General features: G+C 32.6%; 1 non-coding gene across 1 annotated transcript; it reads left to right on the forward strand.

Annotated features, from left to right (window-relative positions):
• The first annotated feature begins 7368 nt into the window (after positions 1 to 7368).
• On the forward strand, positions 7369 to 7501 carry LOC126007929 (small nucleolar RNA SNORA51). The gene has a single exon (XR_007495400.1). It is a non-coding gene; the product is annotated as a small nucleolar RNA SNORA51 (small nucleolar RNA).
• Positions 7502 to 9283: the final 1782 nt, after the last annotated feature.

The raw sequence follows: 9283 nt of genomic DNA on the forward strand, positions 1-9283 counted from the left end.
TTTTTATAATGTACTACAATCTGGGGTCTTGATGGACAAAGTAATTGTACATGGGTTCTGTTTTATCTCTCTTTGATTGTAAGTTTAAAATTAAGGTGTCAGCAGGGGGATTTCTTCTGAGAACTCTGTTTTGGAATGATTGTCCTTCCACTGTAACTTTACCTTGTCCTCTTTCTTTGCATCATTGTTCACATAATTAAAAATAAAAAAATAAAAAAAAGAATAACTGGATGAGGCAATGTAATGTAGTAAAGCAGGATTACTCATGATCCCAGAGCTTAGGGAGTACAAAAAAGGAAAGAAATCAAGAGGGGAAAGAAATTAGATAAGAAAGAAAAATGAGAAATAACAGAGATTAGATGCTTCTGTTATTCTGGTAATATGGGAATGTTGTATAGCTTTATATCCAAGGACAGACTTAGTAACACTGAAAACATAAGATCTAAATAGCAACCATGTGAACTTTGTAATGTGCCTGTCAAGGTGGAGGGAGGTAGAAGGTGATTGGGGGTTGGGAATGATAGATTATGGGAACACTGGTAGTTAGATTGGTGTTAAAATGTGATATGCTTAAAACTCAACTATCAATAAATTTGTAAATCATGGTTCTTTAATCAATAGAAATTAAAAATATCAGAACCAAAAAATGTAGAATAGTAGTTCTATTGAAAAAAAATCTATATTCTAAGAAATTGTTTCTTTGTTTTTTGGGCCACACATCTGGTGATACTCAGGGGTTACTCCTGGGTAAGCACTTAGATATCACTCCTGGCTCAGGGGATGATATGGAATGCCAAGGATTGAACCCTAGTCTGTCCTGGGTCAGCCATAAGCAAGGCAAACACCCTAGCTCTGTGTTACCACTCTGGCCCCCCCTAAGGAATTTTATAGGAAATTAGATGGCTCTTGAGGCAAGAAAAATTGTTTCCCTGGAGAATATATAATCATGTAGTGTTGGAACTCTAATTAACACTAACTGGGGAAGAGGTTCAGAAAATTATCATAAATAACAGTAGGGAGGTCAATTTGGTGATGGGAATCCCCCCTGATTTTATGTTAATATGTACCTAATATATTATTGTCAACAATATGTAAGCCACTATGATCAAAATAAAAATTATATTAAAAATAAAAAATAACAGTAAAAAGAAGTCTTAGCTATATAACTTCAATGAGTGGCAAAGTAAATAATAACAAAATTGCACACAACTACTCTGAATGGACATGCCAAAAACAATGTTTCCTAAAATTTTCATATGCAAAAAATATCAAGACCAATGTCATAAAAACAAAATTTAAATCTAGGTGCAGTACAACAAAATTAGTAAGGATACTAATTCTTTAAAATGTAAAAATATTAGAACTATAAATTATAAGATAGGTACATTTACTTACCAGTTATTGATATAATTACAATTTTAAAAAATTAAGAATTTAAAACTCCATACAGTAAAATGCAGAAAAATAATATAATGTCTGCATAGATAAGGACCTCTAGACCTTTTTTCAAATACTGTAAAGAGAAAAATAATTTGTTTATAATAAATTGAATTTATCTGTATAGTAAAAATAATATAAACAAATTAATGGTTAGAATATATGTTTTATACTGTTAATTTTATTTTAGACTCAGACATGAACCATAAAAAGATCAAGAAATTTTTACTCAGGTTTACTGATGACTCAGTGACTGGTGTGTCCATCATTCACCAATTAGAGCTAAGAGCAGGGCTCCCACTAACTGAAGTTGGCCCTGAAGGTAGTACATTCCAATTGGACCTGTCTTCCCAGACTCCATAATCAGATTCGGGAAGTCTTTAATTAGATCAAGCTTTCTATTCAATAGGAGTGGGAGAGATTCAGATGTTAATAGAAGAGAAAATCAGCTGTGTCAGTGGAAAATAAATCTTTAGCCTTGGACTGTTGATTTAGCATAAATGCTGCAATGATTCATCTCTTAGTTATAAACATGTTTTACAAAGTGAAGGCAGATGAGATGCAATTTCCTCTTGGTAGGTTAACATTACTGAAATATACTTCTCTTCCAAGTTCACTCCCCACCGTCTAGGAGATAGATTGTTGCTAGGGTTAGAGTTTTTCCTTTTATTGAGACTTATTTAACAAGAGGAAACTCCAGCACTTATTTATTAGAAAATAATTTCAAGAGTCTACTATAGCCTTTATAATAGTTTATGTATAAATGAAGTACCAAGATTTGCACCTGTCATAAGAATGGAGGAAATGCTCACTGATGATTTCCCAGTTTTCAGAAGACTGAGGAGACAACTCATTGACATGGAATGCATTCTGTGCAAAGCATTGAACTGCCACTACATGCTTCTCTGGAAGCAAAGAACATGTGTATCCCCGGTAGTCCAGGATACATTGGAGGTAACTAGTACCACCTGTCCAAGCATTACCACATTGTTGGGCCCAAGTACCCAATATTTTGGCTCCAGTAACAGTATAATAACACTAATAGTAACTGTAGGCATCCAAACACCACTGGGGAAGTTTCTATTTAAAAATGAACTCATTACTCAAAACACCGGACTTCATTGCTTATTCTATATTTAATGTAATAGACATATAGTCACATAGTAAATAAGGGGTGCACACTAAATTTAATTATGAATTCTTCAGAGATTCAAAAATAAGTGTTCTTACAAATCACATTCATCAACATTGCTATGCTAGAATTTCATAAACTGTTTTATAATTCACATGCAAGAAAGAATCTTATATTTACAAGTAGGGAAACTTTCAACTTATTTGTAAAGTAAAACTTGTACTGTGCCAGTTTAAAATAATTTAAGCATATCTTTCTAAAAGCAAAATTTATGTTGAGGTTACCTATAGAGTAAGCAATTGAATGTCAGAAATATGCTTATTTTTCCTAGATTTCATTCTACATAGATTTGGAAAACAAACCGAGGAAATATCACAAATTTTGTGAATGATTTGAGATAAAGCAGGGGTCTCAAACTCAATTTACCTGGGGCCACAGGAGGCAAAGTCGGGGTGAGGCAGGGCTGCATAAGGGATTTCGTTTACCGAATATTCGCAATAAAAAATCGCATTAGTAAGAAAAAACTCGCAAAAAATCGCATTAAACATTTGCATACCCCAAACGGAACTGCTAGGGTTATGCGAATGTGTAATGCGATTTTTTTTCTTACTAATGCAATTTTTATTGCGATTATTTGGTAACCGAATAATCGCGAATATTGCGATATTTGAAGGCCAGCCGTGGGCCACAAAACGTTGTATGGAGGGCCGCAAACGGCCCGCGGGTCGTGAGTTTGAGACCCCTGAAATAAAGGATTAACAGAGAAAATGAATGAGAAATGATATAATCTAGAGTTAATATGCATTGAATGTTTTAGATTTTGTGTAGTAGCTAATACAATCAAGAAATAGAGGGTCTGCAGAGATAACACAGTGAGTAAGGCATTTACTTTGTATGTAAATTAAACATGGGTTTAATTCCTGGCACTTCTGTGGTCTACAGCCTACAGCTTTGCTATCTCTCTGGCCCCCAAATAAGTTTTTTTCCTCAGGTTATGAAATTTTAATTTTCACTCCTTACGAGTAATACACTAGAAATAGACAATGAAGCATAATTTAGAGTGCATATGACAAAGAAGTCTTCAAGTAGTATGTAGTTTAGCCCTGGTGGGCCTGATTTTACATAATAAAGTAGTTCCAAAATTATATTCTCATGTGAAATTAAGTAGGAGATTATTTATGCATGTTGGTGACCACTGAAATTTTACAAGTAAATTATAAATTCACTACGTAATTAATATAAGTACCAATACACTTGTATATGTTTATATATAAATCCTTGATTCACTCCCAAAAGAAACTAGAAAAGTAAACCTAATAGTACTTGAAACTATATATTGTAATAAAAATCAGTTGGTAATAATGGACTTATTATTTTGTTAATTAAATTATTTGTTTTTTATTTTCACTTTTATTAGCTTAGATCTGGCATTTACTTATTTCAATGTCTTTTAATAAGTTTATGCTGTTCACTGCCTTTCATTCTGGCATCAGGCTTTAATCCTCTATCTTCTGTCTATTCAAAGATGTCAGGTTATAGTTTTCTTTTCTGACATTATCATTGTTCCCTATTTTCTGAATCTTTCACATCAGCAAGCAGCTAAAACTTAGAAAATAAAGTACTTAGGAAAAGAATCAGCAAAAATGTTATCATTTTTTTCAATTTTTAATTCAAAAGATTAAAGTGTTTCTTGTAAGTCTTATTTCCTATCACTACTTAATTTTTAGTATATTATATACAAATATTTATAAATGCTTTGAAAGTGTTGATTGATTTTACAGTCTACTTTGTTACACTAATTATATTTAGAATTCATTATTTTGAAAATCCTACTCTCCAAAAATATTTTTGGTCACTGTTACCAATAACTTTATAGTAATAAATCCAAATATCCAAATTTTAGTTGTGATCTTTCTTGACTTTCAACAGTGTTTCAGATTTTAGTCCATCTTTCTCACCCTCTGGTCTTATCTTCTACAACACTTTATACAATTCTTGTTTATTTTAACTTACTTTGTATGGATCTGATCTATTTTCCTTACAAATAACATAGATAACTCCGGTATATCACATCACAGCTATTTGTCTAACTGGCACAGACTGATCTCATTCTTGAGACAATAATGTCAATTTTTTGCTGATGATTCTTACATTTAAACCTCCAACCTTAACCTTACTTCTAAGCAACAAGTTTTCCTTGGAATTTCCAACTATATATCTCCTATAAGATACAATAATGATGTCACTTACTTTCTTAAATAATTGACTATTCTACTTTGAATTAGCATCAAATAAATTTTATGTAGGGAAGAATGAACTTCGTAAAAAGATGTGGATCTTTATGACTGGTCAGAATGATCTTGGAGTAATTCAAATAAGAATTTGGTTCTAATGGGTATAGAGTTGAACTAATGAATGTATAAATCCATCACCAACAGTAAATCAGTTCCTCAAATAAAATAATAAAATATTTTTTGAATATTAAAATATTATGTAAAACATTTAATATTCCATTGTACAATTAATCTATAGTAATTTTTAATCATTGAATATTAATGTTATATGTCCCACATATACAAATACATTCCTTGCAAAGGTAATTTACCTCTGGATGTATCAACACCTATACATTCTTTTAAGCATTTTATAGAGATAAGTGGTATTTTAAGCCATTTAAGCTCACAAGATTTCAAACTTCCAAACCTCAAACACCAAAGTTGCTTATTATAAAAATATATTAGGATATTCTTTGCCTGGTCTGTATTGTGAATGGGGGACAAAAAAAGAATATTCTTAGTATATTATTATATTTATTTTTATTCTTATATTTCTCTTACATTTGTTTTATCATAGAACAATTATTATATAATATGTAATCAGGGTCTTTTCTAATTCTAATAAAACATAATTAATAATATCTTTATGTCTGGCAAAACAGATCAAGAATAATATAAAACCTAACTATGCGCCAGAGAGATAGCGTGGAGGTAGGGCATTTGCCTTGCATGCAGAAGAACGTGGTTCGAATGGCGGCATCCCATATAGAACCCCGAGCTTGCCAGGAGCAATTTCTGAGTGTAGAGCCAGAAAAAAAAATACTATGCATTGCATAATTTATAGGACAGGCAAAAATGCATTCTATAACTACCAGAGGCTACGCTGAACTTCTTAAAAGTTTAATACAACAGTTTTACCACAAACCCTGTTCGAATCTGGCCAGCTTCACTCTTTTCTCAAAAGAGAAAACCGAGCCAAACACAGTGAAAGCTGGCCATCTTCGTAGGAGAGGGCGGGCCAAACCCCTCCCTGCCAAAGCCATGCCTGCTGCCGCCATCATCCACAATCACTGTTTTCCAATGGCCCTGTCTCATCATTGACACTCTACAATTCCTTGGACACCAATCTGACCACACTTCAGGTATGCCAGTAGTAGGGCTTTCAGGAGCGAGTGTTGTACCCAACCCCTACATATTCCTTCTTCCAGGAGGTCTGACAGCTGAGTACACACCCTAAAAGTTGTAGTATCAGTAATAGTGCTTTGAAATTCTGGACAACTTCATTTGTTTAATACTGTCATCCTTATCAGAAGACACTAATTTAACAGAATGGACAGCTAACAAGAGCTTACTAAACCTTCTGCCACTGTATTAATGATTTCATTGGAAATACAATAATTTTCATAAATGTGCTTATACTGTACTTTTTTCCTTTTATTTTTATTTTTTAATAACTTTGCTTTCACTTATTTGAAAACAAATGTGTTACGATCAACTCTGTCATCTATGTGATGCATCTTCTTTAAATAAATTTTTAATAAAGATAAAAAAAAGAATTTGGTTTTGATTTTGAACAGTGAGATGAAACAAATAAAAAATCAAAATAAAGTGGTTTATAATAGGACTCCAGAAATTTGAAATTCATAAACCATACATGATTTTTAATGATAAACTAATTTCTACTGTTACTAAAATTTGGCTAAGAAAGTATTTTTGAAAATAATTTTCTAATACAGAGAGCTACATGAGCTGCTCTGCAAATAATATTGTCAACATAGTGATTTTTGAAGTCTTACTGCTACTGAGTCAGCATGTAGCACTACCTCTTGGTAATTAATTCAATACATAACTATGTATTTTACACTTACTACATAATTATAATCTTTATGGGGCTATAATATTTCAATAAACATAATGCAATTTGTTTTTCTTGTTTTAGAATTTATGTTTTAGAGGTGAGATGTATAATTAAAAAACAGGAAAATGGGCATAACTAAAGTAAAATTTTTGTATTTCATTCTGAGTTAATAAATTACTTATTCAAAAATTAATTCTGAAACAAGTTTAAGGATCTCATCACTGCTTGAGATTGCAATTGCAAAACATATACCATCATCTCCACATCATTTAATACACTATATACCACATATATATGGCATATATCCCTTTGTTACAAGAAGATCTTTGGTTTTTTTTTCTGTTTCTATTCTATTCTTGCAGGGAACAAAAAGTAAATAATGAGCATCACGTCACATTGCAAAATTCTGAACAATGAAAAGTATTTGGCAAACAAAATAACATAATAAAGAATATACATCTGACTAATTGCTAATATCTAATACATTTAGACTGAAGGAGGGAAGTAGAAAGCCTGTCTACAGTACAGGCTGGTGTAGGGTGGGGAGGAAGGACACTTGGGATATTGGTCATGGGAATGTTGCACTGGTGAAGGATTTTATATATATATGTGTGTGTGTGTGTGTGTGTGTGTGTGTGTGTCCCCAAAATAAAAAGAAAAGATGAGGCCTCCCAATTCTTACCACAGGCTATGTTCTTTACACTAACTGTATAGAAAGAGGAGGTACAGTAAATGCACCCCATATACACTTCAACACAGGACCTTTGCCTGGTCTGTATTGTGAATTGGGGCACAAAATTTAAAAAATACACTTAAATAACTCATGAAACCCACAACAAAAACCAAATAGCTCTATAATAAATGGGGGGAAATTCTTATTACTTTTACATCATCAAGAAAGATGACAAACAATATAATAAAAATGCTCAGTATCATGAAAATTTAAATGACACTAACATATATATAATATATCACATTTGTTTAGATTGTTGTAGATAACAACAAGTCCAAGGCCAGAGTTCAGCAGATAAGCATTTGAATTGCACATGGCTGAACTGGGTTTGGTCCCTGGCATATGGTTCCCTGATCACCATCAGGAATCCAGAGATAAAGATTAAATAGATATAATATGAAAAAAGAGACTATTCTAAGCTACTGATGAATCTATAAATTGATCCAGTGTTGGTGACAACAAAATAGATAATTGTTAATTATTAAAAATAGAGCTAACATAAGATTCAACTACTTCTTCATATCTTTACAATAAATATGGAAACACTTATTTGAAAAGACACATAGCTATGGATATAAAGACTCATAGATATGGAAAAATCAAAAGTGCCTACTGACAAAAATGGGGACACTGACAAAACATATAGTACATATAACCAGTAAATTACCATGCTAAATAAGAAAAAATGAAATCTTAAATTTTATAATGTATACATAAAATGGAAGTAGTCGTGCTGTGTAAAATAAGACAAAAGGAGAAATACAAATATCAGGATATTTAATTCACACATACAACATACAAAATACAAGGCAAGGAATCAAGCAAAACCAAATGAAAAATTAATATAGAAAGTCTTTAGATTTTAAATTCAGAATTTAATAGTGCTTGTGAGAGAAGATAGTTTGAAAGAGAAGGAATCTATCTAATGGGCAATGGTGGAGGTACTTTGGTAGTGGGTATAACAACATATTTTGAAATGCATAAAATTATATCCTTAAACCATATAAATTTATTTAATTAATGTTATTTGATAAAAGATTTTTAAGAATACGTGCTAACAGACTATTAAAATTAATTATGGGTACTTTCTCTGAAGACAAAAGAGTGTGGAAAAAATGGAGGTATAAAAGAGAGTGAATAAAAGTGTTTGCCAGAGCGGTAGCTCGGAGAGGTTGAAGTGGGAAGGAAATTGAGGACACTGTTGGCCTTTTAGTTGGCTCAAAAGAGGGTTTTCTTTCACATAATAATAAAATCACAAAATTTTATAACTAGAATTCTTTTTGAAAACAATTATGGGAGGGCCGGCGAGGTGGCGCTAGAGGTAAGGTGTCTGCCATGCAAGTGCTAGCCAAGGATCAGGACCGCGGTTCAATTCCCCGGAGTCCCATATGGTCCCCCCAAGCCAGGGGCAATTTCTGAGCGCTTAGCCAGGAGCAACCCCCGAGCATCAAACGGGTGTGGCCCAAAAAAACAAAAAAAAAAAAAAGAGAGAGAGAAAATTAAACAATTATGGGGCATGAGTAGTGGCACAAGTGCCTTTGCCTTGCACGTGCTAACCTAGGACAGACTATAGTTCGATTCTCTGGCATCCCATATGGTCCCCCAAGCCAGGAGCGATTTCTGAACACATAGCCAGGAGTAACCCTTGAGTATCACTTGGGTGACCCAAAAGAAAAAGCAAAAACAAACAAAAAATAAACAATTATGCAGTCCACTTTTCTAGATGAGAAAATCACAACAAGTTAAAGTTACTAGCTCAAAATAATGGCCAGTGAGTTAAAATAATATTTTATATGGCATAATTTTATACTAGTTTTATGTGCCAGATACAAAGTTGATATTTTATT

Source organism: Suncus etruscus, chromosome 4 (genome assembly GCF_024139225.1).
Source record: "Suncus etruscus isolate mSunEtr1 chromosome 4, mSunEtr1.pri.cur, whole genome shotgun sequence".
NCBI lineage: Eukaryota > Metazoa > Chordata > Mammalia > Eulipotyphla > Soricidae > Suncus > Suncus etruscus.